At 42.3% G+C, this 19,229-nt stretch overlaps 1 protein-coding gene across 4 annotated transcripts in view; it reads left to right on the forward strand.

Annotated features, from left to right (window-relative positions):
* plekha7b (pleckstrin homology domain containing, family A member 7b) overlaps window positions 1-19,229 on the forward strand; it is a 462,229-nt gene that overhangs the window by 170,444 nt on the left and 272,556 nt on the right. The window contains exon 1 of one of the 4 annotated variants that reach the window (XM_080190140.1): window positions 4,974-5,057. The exons of the other annotated variants lie outside the window; for them this stretch is intronic. The gene's annotated coding sequence lies outside the window, so the exon portion shown is untranslated. Of the gene's footprint in view, window positions 1-4,973; window positions 5,058-19,229 lie in introns of those variants that run through there. 4 annotated transcript variants of the gene reach the window in all.

The following is a 19,229-nucleotide window of genomic DNA, read 5'->3' on the forward strand; positions in this document are numbered from 1 at the left end:
TCCACCTCTATCCTATCCATCCCATTCATCATCTTATACGTCTCAATGAGATCTCCCCTCATTCTTCTAAACTCTAACGAGTACAAGCCTAGTTTATTCAGCCTCTCCTCATAGCTCAATCCCCTCAACTCCGGTATCAGCAGAGTTTTGTCATAACTGATCCCAGTGGCCTGTCACTGCAATTGGAATAGATGGCCTCTTTCTCTTGGCCTTGTGCACACTGCTCTGCTTACACAGGTACTGGCTACAAAGAAAACAAAAAGAGAGCTTTTAGTCCAATGCTCAAACAGTATAATTGGCAAGAATTTGTTTAGAGATCTTGTAAACAGCTGGAATACTTCAATTTTACTCTTTTGGCTTCTCTGGAAATAATGGATATAAAATGAGTTAGCCTGAAAATTTATTCCACCAGAGAATTTTGATAGGGAGAGTTAAAATGCTAAAATTGAAATGTGAGTGCAAAGAAAATTTTTGGCAACTTGTCTGTGGGGCCTCTCTCTCTCCAATTGCTGGTGAAGCCCAGGGCTGTATTGACAGAGGCCACGGAGCAGTTTTTAAAATTTTGTCAGATACAATCGATGCCCTGGCCTTAGGGAGGATGTTTTTAAAAATAAATCCTGAAAATATATTGTTTTTCTCACCATCAAATATAGGAATTGTGGTCTGTTGTGCAATAGGTTAACTTACTTATCAAAAGCAAACTCAACTACCTCAAGCATGAACTAATCTACAGACTTTGGGTCATGCATCGTAATTACCTATTTCATCTAATTAGCAGAAATATCATCGATACTCGAGCCAAGGTGACAACTTGTTTTCCATTCTGTTTTGTGATGAAAGTAACAGTGTGCAAGGCTTAGTCCCTACTTACAATGGTGATATAATGGAAAGAGATACGATATTACTCTAAACTTCTAAAAGGCTAGACTTTTGGAAATATAAGATGTGGTATTCAGATAAGCCTTAGGCCTGCTTCCTTTTGTACGTGTCAAACAGTTCAAACTGGCTTCACCAGTTTGATGTGAAATATTAACTTAATCTCAAAAAGCCACAGCAGTGTTCAGTTACTTCAAACAGTAGGTCTGTTGCAGACTGTGTGTGTGTTGCATACTTTGCATTAAAGAAGATAAAAATAAATGCTATCCTTTGAGAGAGATGCTCCCATGGCTAACAAAAAGATGTATTTATACCAGCCTGTCTCCATCTTCATTAGCTGATGGAAGGGATTTGCAGTGTTCGCGGTATTTCATAGCAGGTACTGGCAAACAGCCAGACAAAGCACAACTGCTGTTGTAAGGCAGTGGCTTTCTCCTTCAGCTGTCTACTGCTCTGTCAGTACAGGAGCAGAGCCTGTGAAGGATTTCTTCAGGATTCTGTGAGGGATGCACCTTCTATTCACAGCAGAGAAAGTGGGTCCTGACTTCTGACCGATTGCATTGCCTTTGGGATTGTGTGACATTGGGAAACAGCTTTCTTCTTCACAGCGGCTCCAAGGCTGAGGCAGGATGCTGGGACGATTTGGATTTTCAAGTCTGCTACCTCAGGTAGCACATGCTTTTTATCAAGTCCAAGACAGGTGTGTATGAAGACTCGCACGCTGAAGGATTCTGTTAATGACTGCTATTTATGCTCAAGGTTAAATACAGAACACAATTTTGTCTTGTGAAATATATGCAGGTTTAGTATTTAGTTGTATTGATCATATTGATACATTCAGTATGATTTAACCCATTCTTTCAGAGAGATTTAATTAAGCTGACGGGACTAGGCTTGTGACTTGAAAATCTAATTAATGTCCTAGGTGCAAGCCAGAGTATGATAATTATAGGGTCCAGGGTATTTGTATAGATGCGATATAATTACCAAGTAATTTGAGCTGACTTGCACAGAGATGTTTTCTAGACAATGACCACCGTATAAAAGATATGCAAGAACTCATTGCTTATAAATGCAAATGCTGTCCTTTTCTCTTGTTTGATTATTATACTTAAAGGGTTCCATAGTATTATTTTGAAATAGAATGTAGGCAATGAGCAGTACTGTATAGGACTAAGCAATAATGGTCTATACCCACTATTAGACCTAGAAATTGCTGACACCTGGATTTCAATTAACTCCTATTTACTCTAAATATTAGGAAGATTGAAGACACCTTCATCCATTAGCTCCATCCATTTTTCTCTCTCTGGCCACTGTTCCATGCCTGAAGTTGACTGCTGGCAATTTTGCCATCATGTTTGACACTGAGCTGAGATTCCTACCCTATGTACTTCGCATCGTAGCCTACTTCCATCTCTTATCAGTCACCCACCCTGACTGCAGTCAAGCAACAACAAGATTGCTTTTATATAGCACCTCTAACTTAGTAAAATATCCCAGTGCACTTCAGGGGAATGTTTAGCCAACTGAATTTGATACCATGACAGTAGGACAGGTGGCCAGAACCTTCATCCGAAAGGGAGACCTCCAGCCTTAAAGGAGGAGAACAAGGTGAAAAAGTTCCAGGAGAAATTCTGGAGTTTAGGGCAAGGCTGTCAATGGGAGAAACAAAGTTGGGAAAAGACCAGGACCTAATGAAATTTGCAAATGAGGATGAGAATTTGATAAGGGAAATGTTGCCAGACCAGGAGCCAATGTCGGTCAGCCAGCACAGGAATGATGGGTGGTGGGATGTGGCACAAGTTAGGACATGGGCAGTAGAGTCTTGAGAGAGGGAGTTTAGAGAGGGAGATGCTACCGACATCCTAATGCATGCTTTCACCACATTGAGAGTTTATTCCAGGCCATATTCCCATTGCCAAACTCCCATCTTCCAGTCTGCATAAAGTTCATATTGTCTGAACCTCAGTTGCCCATATCCTAATTTATACCAAGCTCTGCATACAATCTCCACTGATGCTTCAACTTAGACATTTTATCATTTTTAAAAATAACTGTATCAACCCACCAATTATTGTTACTCTACAGTCACTGCCCATCATTACCATCTATCCCACAAGATCATTCTTCCATCTCTTGTATCTTGCATTGGTGCATCCTTTGCCCCACCATTTGACAGATGTGCTTTTAGCTCTCCAGGCCTGGCACTGTGGAATTTCCACCTTTTGCTGTTTTCTTTTCCTTACAGATAATCCTACAATCCACCTCTACGACAAACTATTTTTCACCCCTCTTAATACCTTTTGGGCTTGAGCTGTGTTCTTCCAAAATACTTCTATGAAGACAGATGTACCTTCAGCAGAAAATCACTGGGGGAGGAGCGGGCAAGAACTGAGTTGATATTAAAAAGTAAAGTTTGTTTATTAGTCACAAGTAAGGCTTACATTAACACTGTAATGAAGTTACTTGTGAAATTGTCCTAGTCACCACAGTTTGGCACTTGTTTGGGTCAGTGCACCTAACCAGCATGTCTTTCAGAATGTGGGAGGAAACTGGAGCACCTGGAGGAAAGCTACATAAACAAGTGAAGAATGTGCAAACTTCACGCAGACAGTGATCCAATCCAGGAATCGAACCTGACACCCTGGCACTGTGAGGCAGCAGTGCTAAACACTATGCTACTGTGCTGTCCTTTGTTTCCTAATCTGAGCTTGGTGAGGTCTGTGCATCACATCAATTCAATTGTAGCTGAAATCAACTAAATGGGCATAGAACACAGGTCAAACATGGGCCTTCCTTGATTTGTGTGCATGAACATGTAAACATATGAAATAGGGGCAGAAGTAAGCCATTTGACCCATCAAGCCTGCAGTGCCATTTAATAAGGTCATGGCTGATCTGTTTGTGTTAAATTCCACATTCCAAGCTACCTCAAGTCTGATTCCCTTGCCTACGAGAATCTAACTATTTCTGCCTTAAAATATTCAATGACCCTGCCTCTGCCACCTTCTGAGGGCAGAGTTTTCTAAAGTGTCTCAACCCTCCAGAGGGAAAAAAACTCATCTCTGTCTTATAAGAGTGATCCTTAATTTTTAAACAGTGTCCCTTTAGTTCAGGACTTGCCCACAAGAGGAAACACCCTGTCCACATCCAACTTGTCAATACTCTTCAGGATGTTATATACTTCAACCAAGTTACCCCCTCACTCTTCTAAAGTCTAGTGGAAACAAGCCCAGCCTTTCTGATCTTATAACACAATCTGTTCATTCCAGTTAGCAATCCTCCTCTGAACTGCATACAATGCTTTTACAACTTTCCTTAAATAAGGCAACCAAAGCTGTACACAATATTCGAGGTGTGGTCTTCCGAAGGAATCTCAAATATTACATTCCTCTGAGAAAAATTCTAGAATTAAGAATTTACTGATGATTATGAAGCCATTGTCAATTGCTGAAAAACCCATCTAGTTCACTAATGTCCTTTAGGGAAGGAAATGAAATCTGCCCTCCTTATCTGGTCTGACCTACATGTGATTCCAGAGCCACAGCAATTGGTTGACTCTCAATCGCCCTCCAAGGGCAACTAGGGATGGGCAATAAATGCTGGCCAGCCAGCCGTGCCCATGTCCCGCCAATGAGTTATAAAAAAAATCACGTGCAAAAGTGTCTCCTCCCTCTTGTAGTTTGCGTGGGGCTAAAGCGTAGGTCAAAATGATTACCTGTTTCATGCTGAGTGCCCAGTGTGTGAAAGAGAAATGCTTTTTAAATCTTGCAAGATCATTTCGGGATGAAAGAGACTGAATTTGCTTTTAATGTTCGCAGAGAGCTGGGATGGTGACTTGCTTTTGGTGTAGCTCGTCAGAAAGTGCACATTAGTATGTGCTTGTGATGTGCGGGACGTTCTTCTACTTTTGTTAACAGTTGGTCTCAGTCAATAGAAATTCCTGAGAGGGGCGTGTTCTCATGAGCTGATACTATTTACGTCTGATGACCTATGAGGGAGTGCACCTTTGTGGGAGTTGGATTGCTCGAGTCAGTTTCATGTGAAAATGAATTGGTGGTTTCAAAACAAAGTGGATTGGATAGAGAGTGGTTTGGCAGTTTCGTTTCTCTGTGACTGGGGTTCGAATATATTCCCTGTCGTACAAAGAACTCCTGGTTCTTTTGAGAGTCTGGAAGGTATGTTTACTTGTCCCTCTTCTTCCCCCCTCTCCCCTTTTCTGGGTAATTTCGTATAAATATTAAATATCCGATTACTGAGTACTTTTGATTAACCTAACTTTTGCTTTCGTTATGTTGAGAAGATGTTACTGCACAGCCTCTAACTTTCCTTATTTCACTTACTCTTATTCACCAAGCTGATTGTGACAGTGTCTCCATTATGAACGTGGGAAAGCACAAGTTACGTGTGCGAAATGTACATTATATTGAAGGAGGCTGGAGGGTGGGGAGGATAGGTCTGGACACTTGGTGTAGATAAAAATTAACAGTATTGTAGACACTAAATAAGTGCCTCCACAGTTCTCTCCTTGTTGTAAAGTAAACCCAAGCAGACTTGTTGTGTGGGTCTCTGTAACAGTGGCAGGGCTGAGTGAGCAAGTTGAAAGTAGAGTGGAATGTTGAAGGGGGACGGGAACGCATAAAGGTTGCTCTTTCAACACTGCCTTTGGAGCCCAAGACACTGAAGTGAATAACTAACAGGGACCACTATTAAATCCAAAGGCTAAAAAACGCGCCACCGTCGGCAGTTCCACACTAGCACACCAAGTCCTGTTTTCTAAACGCTTGTGTATTTAAAAGGAATCGAGCTGCCTATTTCCATCACCATTGAATGAATGGGGGTTAGTGCTGTGATTGGCTATGGGCGTATTATTAAAGCTCTGCTGCACACCCCTTTTGAGTGCTGCTGGTGGAATGTTCATTCTATCCTTCACACGCTTCTAAAGAAAGATTCACTCATCACTGGCATACCCAGTTCAGGCTCTGTGGAAATTATTCTCGACCATTTCTTTCAAGGAGTATTTATTTAAAACCACACCAGACTTTATTATTTGCAGCTCGGGGGCACAGTATTGAGGAAGCATTATTGGTTTTCCATTGAGAACCTGTGGTTTCCCCAGTCTGATCTATATGCAAACATTTTCATTTAATATGATGCAGTTTTCTTTTTTCTTAAAGAAAAAGATGTAAAACTAATATCCCTCTTGTTGGACACTGGCATTGCTGCTTCACTGCGCCAGGGTTTGATTCCCGGCTTGGGTCATTATCTGAGGTGTTTTCCCCATATCTGCATTTCCTCCGGGTGCTCCAGTGCCCTCCCACAGTCTGAAAGATGTGCTGGCTAAGTGCATTGGTCATGCTAAATTCTCCCTCAATGTACCCGAACAGATGTAGGAGTGTGGTGACTAGTGGATTTTCACAGTTGACTTAATTTTGGTGTTAATGTAAGCTGACTTGTGACATTAATAAATAAACTTTAAACATTCACAACATTTCTGAGGCTAACATTGCATCTACAGCATGGGAGCAAACCATTTGGCCTGATTGCTCTATAGTGTCACCCATGCTCCACACAAGCCTACTCCAGCACCTCTTCATCTAACCCTATCAGCATATCCTACTATTCCTTCCCCCCTTGTGTTTATCTAGATTCTTCTTAAATGCATCCGTGTTATTTGCCTTGACTGGTCCTTTTGGCAGCATGTTCCATATTCTTATCACTGTTGTATGTCCTTCGCCAGCCATTATAGTAATTGTACTCCGTCTGTTCTAAAACCAGGCTGCTTTTCCTGAACTAGTCACATATTTTGAAAATGCCTGAGTGGTTTGTCTGCCACATGCTCCATTCCTTTTCCCTAGGCGTAAGACAGATGCATCTGTTCAGCTTTTCCCCTTGACGGAGCCGCTAAGAATTTGGAATTTATTCAAACTAGAACCTGTCATTTGCCATTAATTGGCATGTGTCCTGTGTCATCTAACGTCACAGATTTGAACTTTTGCATCTGGACTAACACTAAATCCCAGACAGTTTAGATATAGGTTTGGTTCAATGGCAGCGAGCTAGCCTCTGAATCAGCCTATGGATCCAGATCCCATTGTAGAGATTGGAGTGTAGTAAGTTTGTTTATTTGCTTATTAGGGTTACAAATAGGCTTACTTTACACTGCAGTGAATTTACTGTGAAAATCCCCTAGTTGCTACACTCTGGTGCCTGTTCGGGTGTGCTGAAGGTGAATTTAGCGTGGCCAATGCATCTAACCAGTGTGCCTTTAGGATTGTGGGAGAAAATCCATGCAGACATTGGGAGAACCTGCAGACTCTACAGTGAAATTGACCCAAGCCAGGAATTGACCCGGGTCCCTGGCGCTCTGTGGCAGCAGTGCTAACCACTATACCACTGTGCTGCCCTTTATAATCTCAGCTGATAGTACTGAATGCTGCGTTTGCAGCGGTGCGTCTTTAAGAGGAGATGTTAGGCAAAGGCCTCATTTGCCTCTAATGTGGTTTAGAAGATCGGTGGAATACTTTCATTATCCTGGCAAATACTTATCTCTCAACTAGCAGCACTGAAACTAATTACGTGGTCATTTGTCTATTAATTGTTTGTTTGGACCTTTGCTCTGAGTAAATTCATAGCAACCCTACAGTGCAGAAAGTGGTTATCTGGCCCATTGAGTCTGCACCGACCACAATCCCACCTATCCCTACACATTAACCTGCTAATCCCTCTAACCTACGCATCTCAGGACACTAAGGGACAATTTTAGCATAACCTAACCCTCACATCTTTGGACTGTGGGAGGAAACCTACGCAGACATGAGGAGAATGTGCAAACTCCACACAGACAGTGACCCAAGCTGGGAATCGAACCCGGGTCCCTGGAGCTGTAAAGCAGCAGTGCTAACCACTGTGGTACCGTGCCACCCAGTAATCTAAGACAATACCACTGGGCCATCACCTTCCTTTGGCTGCTGCATTTCTGTACCTTACAACAGTGAGCACACTTCTAAACTATTTTAATGTCCATGAAGTGCTTTGAGATAAAGGTGTTAGGTAACCAAAATATTTTAGTTTTAATTATGATTAAAAATAGTTCTCAGAAAATCGGGCTTTTTGTTTCCATCACTATTTGGAAATCTATTCCATGTATCGATCTTTGCATAAACAGCATCTCATCCATCTTTGCCCCGTGTGAGTTTAATTTTATGTTCCCATGTTTCCAATGAAATAGCTGGTGAAATAAAAGTGTTTTCTGATGTACTTTTACCACACCTTTTCATTAGTTTGAACACCACATGAAGATCATATTTCAGTCTCCACCTTTCAAAATTGAGGTGGATCTTGGTTGCTGCTTGAGCAAGGTAAGTCAGACAGGTTACATTTCAAATTTCCGCCTATGGCGGAAGAGTAGCACCTTTACCTCAGACTGCTTCCTAATGAAGTCAAACCATCAAAACTTGTGAATAACTGTGAGGCTTGTCAAGCTTTTGGATCTGTCTACCAAAGCCCCACTGTTTCAACACAGCAATAGTTTTAAACCCGTTGCATGGTCAGTTTTGTTTTAGCCAGATACTGTTGCAGATTGGCTTTGTTTTTAAGACCCTGTTGTTTGACAGTACTGTTTTGGCCAGAAATTGGTTGTGTGACATACTAACCAGGAGAGAGAATATGTGGCACAGTGGTGAGCACTGCTGCCTCACAGCGCTTGGGTCATTGTCTTTACAGAGTCTGCACATTCTCCCTGTGTCTGCATGGGTTTCCTCTGGATGCTCTGGTTTCCTCCCACAGTCTGAAAGACGCGCTGGTTAGGTGCATTGGCCGTGCTAAATTCTTCCTCGGTGTACCCAAATAGGCACCAGAGTGTGGCGACTAGTGTATTTTCACAGTAACTTCGTTGCAGTGTTTAATGTAAGCCTACTTGTGACACCTCATAAATAAACTTTAAACTGAAATTGCTGTTTAATGGCAGAAGGTTCAAGTATTTTGGAGAGAAAAAAGGATCCCTTCCTCATTGCATTAGAATTTATGTTGTTCTGTATGGTTCCCAATTATAAATACTTCAGTTGTGAGGCTCAGAGGGTTGTCAAATGATTTCTCTGTTAACATGGTTTTATGGCAGGTAAGGATGTATAAGTAAAGGGCATAGTCCCTCTGATAATCTATACACTGAAAAGTTCTTGGGCAGTACTAGTGATGCCACCTTTCATTTCAATTAAAATGTTGTGACAATAGATTGGGGTATAGGTTGCATATGCATCCAGAGTTGTTAATCCTATCATGGTTTCCAAGACTGCACTGAATTACATGTGTGTGTGTGTGTGTGTGTGTGTGTGATTCAAACCAGTTTTGATGTTTAAAAATGAGGCTGCTATGAGTCACGTTGAATTGGCTCCTTTTTAATTAAACGATGATTCTATCATGGCAGCATGAGACTAGTGATTATAGCCTAAGTGAAGGAGCGCAAGAACTTTCTCTTGTAAATTGGCACAAAGGGTGTCACATCTGAGCCACTTGAGATTTCAAGATCAGCATGCAAGTTTTGAGGTGAATGTTTGTTCTATGCTGATCAAATGAATATGTGTGAGCATGTTGCTGTAATTATAGCCTGAAAGGTAAGGATGGAATACAAGCTGCTAGAAGATTACTATGCAGATCAAGGTGTGATGAGTTGCAATTGTTTGTAATATAGGAACCTGCTTTGCTTATCTTGTGACGAAACAGCTGACTGAAGTGTATGGGTTAAGGTCTCACTTGGACTGTGCTGTGTCTGTGACACAGCTTTGCTGGTTATTTGTCACCATGTTGTTCAGTTCTGCTGTTTATTGAGACAAGGACGTATAAACTGCTTAATACTTCACAAATGAACAGTTTAGCTGCTCATGTGGTGCGGAACCTTACTGACAAGGAATCTTCTAGAGTGGGAGGGAATTGGAGGGGTGGGGAGCCAACAAAGGTAGGGAGATGTTGAGGGAAGTGTATTATAGTTAATGAAAATTACCATTATGAAGGTTATTTTTCTCTTTGCTTCTGCAAGCCTGTGTCATCTGTCAAAGTGACTAAATCTGTTGACCTAGATGAGGAATTTCAGGTTCTTTACATCTAATGATGCAGAGGCAGAAGAACTGAAGCACAGAATCCTAAATTCATAGTTTGATTCTTTGTTGAATACTTATTATTTTGTAGCTTCCAGTCATAAGAGTAGATCCAGATCATTTTATCCACCAGTTTTTTTTATTCCTTTTGTGCTTCATGTAAATCTCTCCAAGATATCTAAGACTTAAACTGTCAACCGGCTGCATTGCATGTTTTCCTGACTTTGGTTTGGTACAATTGTCAATCATTCCCAAAAATATCAAGAGGGTCATCTTAAATATTATTAAAGTTAATAATCACAGTTCTGTAAATGGTATTTCTTTTTTCTTGGGGAGAAAATTCTGTTTCTTAGGGACACATTCAGGAAATATTTTTACTTTGCCTTCATAATTGTATGAACATTATGATCATGGTAATTAAATGGCTAATTATAGGTTTCACATGTTGCAGTGAATATATTATTATGTCTATTCATAGACATGTTTATCCAAGAAATTTCTTTGTTAAAGTATTGATTACCTTGAATAAGAATTCACATTACATCAATTTTTGAATCTAAGTAGTTATACGCATTGAACTGGACTTGTTAGATTCTATGTCTGTGCTAGTTATTGTTGTTTAGTTTCCTGGTTGGCCATTTTCTGAAAAATGCATGTGTGCTTTTGTGTACTTCTAAACATCTCTCTATGTAAGTTCACTGTAGTTATTTAAGTTGCAACCACTGCTTAATGTATTACATGTGGCCAGAAGCAATGGACTGATCAGCAGCATAGCAGTTTGCCTTGCAGTGCCAAGGACCTGGGCTCTGTTCTGGGTTAGTGTGACTGTTGGCATTTGCATGTTCTCCCTGTGTCTGCTTGGGTGTTCCCTTCCAAGTCAAAATGTGTAGGTTAGATGAATTGGCCATGCTAAATTGCCTCTTACTGTCCCAGGATGTGTGGGTTAGAGGGATCACCGGGATGAGTAAGTGGGTTTATGAGGATAGGACCTGGGTAAGAAGCTCTGTTGAAGAGTTAGTGCAGACTTGATGGGCCAAATGGCTTCATCCTGCATCGTAGGGATTCTATGATTATCATGTTTGTACATTTAGGCCAACAGAATGGTAATGGTGTTGTGTGATGCTCTTAATTCATTACTTCAAATTGCTCTCACAGGATTTTTTCTTTGTGGGATGTGGGTGCCACTGGCAAGACCAGCATTTGCTACCCATCCCTAACTGACCTTGAATTGAGTGGTTCACTAGGACATTTCAAAGGGTGGTCAAGAGTCAACCACATTGCTATGAATCTGGGTTACATGCTGGCCTGGCTGAATTAGGACAGCAGATTTCCTCCTGTAAAGGCCATTACCTAGCTTTTACAACAAATAATAATGGTTGTCATTTGCCATGGTGAGATTTGTTCGCTGAGTATTAGTCTGGCGTTCTGAGTTAGGAAGCCTCTGATATTGTCATTACACTACCATCTCCCCTTCCAGTGACAGTCATGCAACCTTACTTCACCCTAGTGCTCATGTTATAAAAAGTGCACACTTCAGGCAGAAGTCAAGCTAGAAATAGAAAAATCTATAACTAAGTTGTGGGGTTTTTTTTCTGTCTCATTTCAAATGGATGTAACACTCCGAGGCTAATTGGAATGTCATGGTAGTCGATATGGTATTTTCAAAATATGCACTTTCCTGGACTCCTATAGCTATTCTATCAACGTTTTAGAATCCCACAGTAATTTAACTCCTTTAAAATTATTGTGCAATATTTTCTATAATTTCACCCTTTCTAGAATGCCTTGCTTTAGACTACAGACTTCAACAATGGAGGCTGTTTTATATTGTATCCCAGTGTTAGTGCCACTGGGTCCTAGAAGTGTGTGTTTTGTGCAGCTCAGTGGACAAATGTAAAGCTCAAGGGCTCACTCAGATTGAGAGCTCTGTTTAGTGGATCTTTTGTGGGCGCAGGTCTTGGTGAATCCTGGCATTCTTACATTTATTTGCAACTACTTGAGAGTAGAATGGAGATTCCCAACAATACAATTTTAGTACTATTCTGCTAAACAGTTCCAGTGCAACAGCAAAGGTATGTTATAAAAGCTGCATTAAATAATGTGCTGTGTGTTGGGTTAACATGCAATTCTAACTCGGGCATAGAACAAAGAACAACCCAGCACGGGAAACAGGCCCTTCGGCCCAATGAGCCCGTGCCGCCGCATCACCCTACACCTATTCTACCCTGCATGTCTACGAATGGAACCCTACTCAGTCAGATTCAGGGAAGAAATAGTGTCAATTTGGTAAAAACCGATTAGCCTAAGAGCACATCTTTGGGGTGTGGGAGGAAACCGGAGCGCCCGGAGGAAACCCACGCAACCACAGGGAGAATGCGCAAACTCCCACAGACACAGGCCCAAATCCATGTGTCTGCACAGCTAGCAGTGCTATTCACTGAGCTGTTGCGGCGCCCGTCTACCGGTCCAGGATCAAGCACACACACCGACATGAAGTACTAGGCCACTCCTGGACTTCCAAGAGCAGCCCACGCACGACCCGCTGTGTGCATGCCCCTCGCTTGACACGAGGTGGACCTCCACCTGTGGAATAAAGACAAAAATATTAATCTTACAGCCTGCCCTTCCGGTGTCTCCCGAGGTTTAACCCTATTTAATAGCCCCTACCGTATCCCTCCATTCTCGTTTCACTCATGTGCCTATCTAACTGCATCTTAAACGAGTCCAACGTTCCTGCCTCCACCACCCTACTCGGTAGCGCGTTCCAGACCCCCACAACTCTCTGCGTAAAGAACCTTCTTCTCACCTCCAAATTATACCTCTCCCCCCCCACCCTTAAATGATGACCTCTCGTGTTCGTACCCAGTCTAGGGAGCAGTCTCTCACTATTAACTCTATCTATTCCCTTCAGTATCTTATATACTTCTATCATGTCCCCTCTCAATCTCCGTCTTTCCAAGGAGAAAAGTCCCAGTTTCTTCAATCTCTCCTCGTAACCCAGCCCCTCCATGCCAGGCAACATCCTGGTAAACCTCCTCTGCACCCTTTCCAGAGACTCCATGTTAATGCTGCAACAATTTTTACCTTTTGAAACTTGTTTATGGTTTTGTGTATGTTTATAATTATGAAGAGTTGTGGAAGATTTTGGAATCCAACTCCAAGATTTGTGATATCAGTAGCAGAATTTGTTAATTCTTTCAAAATTCTCTGTACATTTATGGTGTAGATGTAGATTATCCAGGCCATTGCACTGAGCAATCCAGTCAGTCCCTTGCTTCCATACATCTGCAAGTTCACCGAATCACTATAGTGCAGAAGAGGCCCTTCAGCCTATCAAGTCTGCACCGGCGCATGAGATGCCCTGACCTGCCTACCTAATCTCTCTTGCCAGCGCTTGGCCCATAGCCTTGCATGCTATTGCATGCCAAGTACTCATCCAGGTACTTTTAAAGGATGTGAGGCAACCGCTTCCATCACCCTCCCAGGTAGTGCATTCCAGACCGTCACCACCCTCTGAGTAAAAAAGTTTCTCCTCAAATCCCGTTCCCCTCCCCTCTCCCCCCTCACTTTTAACTTGCGCCCCCTCGTAACTGACCCTTCAACTAAGGGGAACAGCTGCTCCCTATCCACCATATCCTCATAATCTTGAACACCTCAATCAGGTCACCCCTCAGTCTTCTCTACTCCAACAAAAATAACCCAAGCCTATCCAACCTTTCTTAACTTAAATGTTCCATCCTTGGTAGCATCCTGGTGAATCTCCTCCGTATCCTCTCCAGTGCGTTCAAGTCCTTCCTATAATGTGACCAGAACTGCACATAGCACGCCAGCTGTGGCCTCACCAAAGTTCTATACAACTCCATCATGACCTTTCTGCTTTGGTAATCTATAGCCTGAGTGATAAAGACCAGTGTGCCATGTGCCTTTGTCACCACCCTATTTACCTGCCTTTCCACCTTCAGAGATCTATGGACAATTTCGGCAAGGCCCCTTTGTTCTTTGGAACTTCTGAGTGACAGACCTTTCATAATATACTTCCTTGTCAAATTATTCCTCCCAAAGTGCATCACCTCACACTTTTCAGGGTTAAGTTCCATCTGACATTCATCCACCCATTTGACCATCTTGTCTATATCTTTCTGTAACCCAAGACACTCAAACTCACTGTTAACCACCTGGCCAATCTGTCTAGTTGGTCTCCTTCAAATGCCCAATTAATTTCCCCTCAAATTATTGATTGTCTTTGCTTCCACTGCGCTTGTAGGCAGGGGGTTCCAGCAATAGTAACATAAAACAACTAAATAGCAACATACTTCCCCTCCTTCAGGTATTGATTTCTTATTTGGGGTATGGTGCCCCTGGAGTATTTGCCTTTGTATATCTTGCCCAAATAGTTGTTTGAGCCTAGACAGCCTGCATTGGCAAGCTCCTTGACTATAGGCTGGACATACACTCTTTCACCTTCTTTCTTTGGGGAAAAAGATACAAAGATCACATACCAACTGACTCAACACCACCTTCCCTGCCGCCGTGAGACTTTTGAATGGACCTACCTCATTAAGTTGATCATTCTGTACACCCTAACTATTCCATAAGCCCTACATTCTGCATGGCACGGTGGCATAGTGATTAGCATGCTGCCTCTCAGCACCAGGGAACTGAGTTCAATTCCCAGCTTGGCTCACTGTGTGGAGTTTGCACGTTCTCCCCATGTCTGCGTGGTTTTTCCCCAGATGCTCCGGTTTCCTCCCACAGTCTGAAAGACATGCTGGTTCGGTGCCTTGACCTAAACAGGTGTGGGAGTGTAATGACTAGGGAATTTCACTAAGTTTGCAGTGTTAATGTAAGCCTAACTTGTGACTAATAAACCTTTTTACTTTTTCCTCTCCTTTTCTTCTCCCCTGTGTCTCTATGAATGGTATTTCATACAATGATAGAATCCTACAGTGCAGAAGGAGGCTATTCAGCCCATCGGGTCCATAATCCCACCCAGACCTTATCCCCGTAACCCCTGCTAACCCCTTGACCCTAAGGGTCAATTTATCATGGCCAATCCACCTAACCCGCACATCCTTTGGACTGTAGGAGGAAACTGGAGTACCTGATGGAAACCCTACACAGACACAGGGAGAATGTGCAAATTCCACACACAGTCACCCAAAGCCAGAATTGAACCCACGTCCCTGGCGCTGAGAAGCAGCAGTGCTAACCACTGTGCTGTCCCATATGTTTTGTGTAGCATGCAAGAAATAATACTTTTCACTGTATAACCAATACATGTGACAATAAATCAAATCAGATTACAATTAAACAGGAATATTTCCACGCCTTGAGATACTTGCTCGCAGCACAGGGCTGTTGGATCAAAAATAGAAAATTCTGCAAAATCTTGGCAGGTCTGACGATATCTGTAGAGAGAGAATAAAGTTCAATCTCTGACAAGGGATCATCCAGACTCGCAACATTGGCTCTGTTCTCTGTCCACGGATGCTGTCAGATCTGCTGAGATTTTGCAGCATTTTCTGTTTTTGTTTCAGATTCCAGCATTCGCAGTATTTTGCTTTTAACAGGCTGTTGGGTAATGACCAGAATTTGGAGGACTGGACAATTTTTGAGCTTAACAAAATTTCAGAGGGAGCAATCATATCCAAGCATTCCTGTAATATGAGGAAAAAATTGTTACAAAATCCCTAATTTAATGTTGATTTAGAGATTTGATTTCAGATTATTTGTGTAGTTAGTGTTTATATACTTTTGTTGTCTTTAAGCGTTAAAGACAACCAACAGACTGGGGTTGATATTGGACATGGACAAGAGGCAAAACGTGCAGCTTCACGTTTAAAGATGCCTGGTATTAAATTCTGTCGAGGTGCAGGGTCGATTGATAAGACTTGTTAATGGGTAGGATTTTCCAGCCATGCTCGCCCTGAAACTGGAAAATGTCACGCAAGATCGACAGACCTTTTCCATATTCTGTCCTTGGCCTACTCTGATTCCCGTGGCAGGTGGAACAGGAAAATTCACTCCGCCGAGTGAATTTCATTATTCTAGATATGCTTGCAACTGCAGATGAGTTTGCAAATACTTGTCAGAAGTCCAGCTCAGACAGCTTTTAGACCTTCCATCCCAGTATTTTTGGGATAAATTTGCAAGACTCACTTTTTTGTTTTTCTTTTGCTCCTTTAAATAAAATTGCCAAGAATTCTCATAAAACTAATCAGAACACTAGAGACAGAATGATGTGTAGAGAGGTTTTATTTGTCTGAAGACATTTGATCATGCTATTCTATCCTGGCCTCCAAATAAAAGCAAAGCCATTGATGTATAATTGTTTGAGATTTCTTTTATATCAGGTGAGGACTTTTTGAAAAAAAGAAAATTGTGCGGAGGGTGTGGAGAGTCTGCAGAAGGATCTAGATAGGCTGGGCGAATGGGCCAGGAAATGGCAAATGGAATTTAATGTTGGCAAGTGTGAGGTGGTCCACTTTGGTAGGAAGAATGGTAGGAAGGACTATTACTTACGTGGCGAAAAACTGCAGCAGGCGACGGTGCAGAGGGACCTCGGGGTCCTTGTGCATGAGTCGCAAAAACCCAGCTTGCAGGTGCAGCAGGTGGTCAGGAAGGCGAATGGGATGCTGGCCTTCATAGCGAGGGGGATTGAATATAAAAGTAGGGAGGTCTTGCTGCAGCTGTATAGGGCATTGGTGAGGCCGCAGCTGGAGTACTGTGTGCAGTTTTGGGCGCCGCACCTGCGCAAGGATATTTTGGCCCTGGAGGGAGTGCAGAGGAGGTTTACTAGGCTGATACCGGAGTTGGGGGGATTGAGCTATGAGGAGAGGCTGAATAAACTAGGCTTGTACTCGTTAGAGTTTAGAAGAATGAGGGGAGATCTCATTGAGACGTATAAGATGATGAATGGGATGGATAGGATAGAGGTGGAGAGACTCTTCCCGCTCAAAAAAGACAGTAGGACTAGGGGGCACAGCCTCAAGATAAAGGGGAGGCGGTTTAGAACGGAGTTGAGGAGGAACTTCTTCACTCAAAGGGTGGTGAATCTCTGGAATTCTCTGCCCGTTGAAGTGGTGGAGGCTGCCTCGCTAAATATTTTTAAGAAGCGGGTTGATGGGTTCTTGATAAGAGAGGGGATTAAGGGTTATGGGGAGAGGGCGGGAAAGTGGAACTGAGCCACGACAGATCAGCCATGATCTTATTGAATGGCGGGGCAGGCTCGAAGGGCTAGATGGCCTACTCCTGCTCCTATTTCTTATGTTCTTAATTATGCTACTGTGAAATAACCCTGAGTTGGCCATTTTTGGTCAATTGTGAAAGTATTTTGTTCGATTCGTACTAATAGTGGAATATGAGAAGCTGTGACTGTGATTTAAAACAGTTACGCGTATTTGTTGGCAATCTGATTGTGGTGTTTACTAGTTAGATAATTCTAGAATCAAATTCTTCGGTGATCACTTCTAAGGAGTATAATTGTCCACCTGAGAAACTTATGTGACATGGGTTCTGACCCCATTCTGTCAGTTGTCCAGGTGCCAAGCAGATGCAAGGGGGCCTAATTTGGGTGACCAACCTCCAAAATAAAGTCAGAAAATTGTTTGATGCCACTCTGGTTTGGCTGCTTCCAGAGCAACAGCTTTAAGTATCAGGCCCCTTTTAAAAATGCAAATAACGGCTCCAGCACCTGTTCTGAAACCCAAACCAGCAATCATCTCGCACTGAACTCAGCAGGTGTCACCTGACTGATTTGGTTTACATATTGCCTAACATGTGGTTTCCTAAGAGAATTATTTGAAGGAAAGCTTAAAGTAATGCTGCCAAAAATATTGTCTAGAAACAGAGGAAGTTTTCAGTGATCCATATTTGTGTTGCTGGATACTAGAAATAAGGCATAGATTTAAGTGAGTTTAATTTGGCGTTTGTGTGGAAAGGGTACAGTTCTAGTCCAATTCATGTTAGACAAATGTGTTTGCATGTTTTTTTTATTCAGTTCAGACTGTTTCTGTTGTGCTGAGAGTTTACAACAGGAAAAGTAAAAATGAGCTTGGGAAAAGAATGCAATGTTGGCTAGCAACCAGGGGCCACCTTTAAGAAAAAAATACCTGTTTGAGTGTGTTTTTAACTGAACTTGAAGGTGGTTAGAGTTGGGAAGCTAATGAGTGAACAGTTCTGAATTCTGCTAGAACAGGAAAGCCTTAACATAGTAATGTGCAAGTCCCAATAATTAAAGGACTGTTTGTTCTAGAGACCAAAGAATGAAGACAAGTTTCCAGGAAGATTGAAATAAAAAGGAACAAAGGGGAACTGTTTGGATTCATGAGGCAATTCAAGACAAAGGAGAGTTGGAAAACTTTGAGCTGGATCCTTGCTAAAACAGCTAAGAGCCCTGTTTGAAAGGATAGTTGGGAAACCTGGAGATGGTTCCTTAATGAAAACAGCTGGGAGATATTATTGTTTGAAAGAAGATTTTAAAGCATGCCTTTGAGAGGGTTGTTTGGAAACACTTACTTATGGGGAGTGGGGGGGGGGGGGCGGTGGGGTGGGCGTGGAGATGGAATTTGAGAAATAATCCACAGAAGATTGAGTTGAATGGCATCTGCCACTGGCTTTCAGAGTGAAGTGTTATCTGACCATTAGTCTGTTAGATTACAGTGATTGTGCCTATTGAGAACACTGTAGTGTAAGATGCATGTTGTAATCTATCATACGTAAAATCTGTACATGTTTGCGAAGATACATGGGAGTGAATGAGAATTGTATTAGTCAAACTTTTTAGGTTTACTTCTTTTGTTGCCAAAGTTGATTCACAGTCCTGTGACTCTGTTCTGCCAACATCTTGTTAAAAGTAAAACATTACTTTGGTGGCACAGTAATTAGCACTGCTGCCTCACAACGCCAGGGACCCGGGTTTGATTCCTGGCTTGTGTTGCTGCCTATGTGGAGTTTGTACATTCTCCCTGTTTCTGCGTGTTTTTCCTCACATACTCCAGTTTCCTCCCATAGTTCAAAGATGTGCAGATTAGGTGGATTGGTCATGCTAAATCCCCTCTTAGTGTCAGGGGACTAGCTAGGGTAAATGCATGGGGTTATGGGGATAGTCTCTGGGTGGGATCATAGGTCAGTGCAGACTTGGTGGGCCAAATGGCCTCCTTCTGCAGTATGGGGATTCTATGATTCCTTGATTCTATGATTATGGTCTTCTGAACCAGGGTTTTATTGTGGGATTTTTCTGTCCAGTAGTAACAGGGA

Source organism: Carcharhinus amblyrhynchos, chromosome 6 (assembly GCF_965287045.1).
Source record: "Carcharhinus amblyrhynchos chromosome 6, sCarAmb.v2.hapA, whole genome shotgun sequence".
NCBI lineage: Eukaryota > Metazoa > Chordata > Chondrichthyes > Carcharhiniformes > Carcharhinidae > Carcharhinus > Carcharhinus amblyrhynchos.